Here is a 2,500-nt window from a genome sequence, read left to right as displayed (position 1 = left end):
TATATAGATATATATATATATATGTGCATATAGATATCTATTTACATTACATACATTACATTACATTACATTACAGTCATGTAGCAGACGCTTTTATCCAAAGCGACTTACAGGAAGTGTATAACATAGGTATTCAAGAGAACTACTAGTCACCAGAAGTCATCAGTGCATCTCCTTTCTTAAACAAGCATCTAAGAGCATAAACCAGAGCAAAAGTATAGTGCAGAAACAAATTACAAAAACAATAAGTGAAACAAACTAATATGAATACAATAAGCACTATGAGGAAGGCTCAGGGTAGTTAGATATATCTATATATCTATATATCTATATCTATATATCTATATATATATCTATATATATATATATATATATATATATATATATATATATATATATATATATATATATATATATATATATAGATATATTTACCTCTGAGATGTAGTACAGTAAAAAGTACAATACACAGCTGCTGGATGATGTAGCTTTCTCTCTCTCACACACACACACACACACACACACACACACACACACACACACACACACACACACACACACACACACACACACACACACACACACACACACACACAGTAAACAGAGGCGGTTGTCATGGCACCACCGGTGGAAATTTCAATCCATCTCACCTTGTTAAAAGGGAAGGAAATAAAAAAACACTTCCCTTTTTCAACAGGAATGCAGTCATTAAACACAGTACTGGTACTTGTACTTGTACTTGTACTTGTACATGTATTTAAATATATGTAAATATCAATGTGTGTATCCTGGAATATTAGTACCACAACATTTCTCTCTTTCTGTCATAAGCAACCGGTGCATGTCTGGTATTATAACGACTGATACAAATATATTAGTATACATATATACACATATTAGAGTATAATAATATATGATAATAAAGTATAAAGTATAAGGAATGACAACATGATGTATTCTGTTTTTCTCACTTTGACAACAAACTTTTGACTTTAAGTTTTGGACACAAAACAAAACATTCGATGAAGTTTGTTCCGACATTTCAGAGCTTTTTATTCAATGAGAAAAAATATTAATACTTTATGTTTTTTAAATAGTTTTTTTGTATTTTTCAGTTTTTCTGTCTCCCAAATCAATAAATACAACTTTAATATAAATATATGTAAGTTGTCTTGTTGCTCAGTTTTACATTAATAAAAGTTTTGTTATAAAGAAAATATTCACGTCCACCTGAAGTTTCACTTTAAATATATATATATATATATATATATATGTACATATCACATACACACACACACACACACACACACACACACACACACACACACACACACACACACACACACACACACACACACACACACACACACACACACACACACATTCAGAGGGACATTCCTGACCACATCTGTTCCTTCTAAGCAACCAGTTTACCAGTTTGGACCAGTGAGAACTTTATACTGGACAAACACAACCTGAGGTAACACACACACACACACACACACACACACACACACACACACTGATGGAATGCATACACAAACAGAAGCAGATGTAAGCATGTGTAAACACTAAAAAATATGGACACACACACACACACACACACACACACACACACACACACACACACACACACACACACACACACACACACACACACACACACACACACACACACACACACACACACACACACACACACACACAGCGGTAAACAGAGGTGGTGAGCTGGCACCGGTCCTGTTAGTGTTATTCCAAACTCAGACATTCCTCACGTCCCTTTCTTTCAGACAATTACCCTCCTGACTGTGTGTGTGTGTGTGTGTGTGTGTGTGTGTGTGTGTGTGTGTGTGTGTGTGTGTGTGTGAGTGTGAGTGTGTGTGTGTGTGTGTGTGTGTGTGTGTGTGTGTGTGTGTGTGTGTGTGTGTGTGTGTGTCAGAACTCAAACAGGAGCCATTCACCACAATAAGACTGCTGATGGTTTGTTAGCTGACAGAATCCGTCAGTTCAACCCTGATATCATGTTTCACCTGAGTTTACACAACATTTATTCATCTGACAGTTTTGAGTATCTACGTCTTTTCCTGCAGCTTTTTCTTCTTCTTCTTCTTCTTCTTCTTCTTCTTCTTCTTCTTCTTCTTCTTCTTCTTCTTCTTCTTCTTCTTCTTCTTCTTCTTCTTCTCCTTCAGTCCAGAGTGAACCTTCGTCTCTGGGTTTTCGTGTCTCGGTTGCTTCCCTGCGTGCCGGATCATCTAACAGCCGTCAGAGTGAAGTCACCACAGCCCCGTATTGATATTCCATCTCTAATAAGCGACCACATTTCCACTGCTAATGACACACAGCGGCAGCCATCTTGGCTCGGCGTGCCGTCTCATTACAGGCTATCTGAGAAACTGACGGGCAGAGTGGCGACACGCGACTCGCCCAAAACCTCCAGACCTGCCGGAATGTAACGAAGTACATTCACTCAAGTCCTCTCACAGGGCGGCATGAATACCTC

This window comes from Anoplopoma fimbria, chromosome 1 (assembly GCF_027596085.1).
Source record: "Anoplopoma fimbria isolate UVic2021 breed Golden Eagle Sablefish chromosome 1, Afim_UVic_2022, whole genome shotgun sequence".
NCBI lineage: Eukaryota > Metazoa > Chordata > Actinopteri > Perciformes > Anoplopomatidae > Anoplopoma > Anoplopoma fimbria.
The sequence above is the reverse complement of the archived record's forward strand: the minus strand, read 5'-3'. Positions refer to the sequence as shown.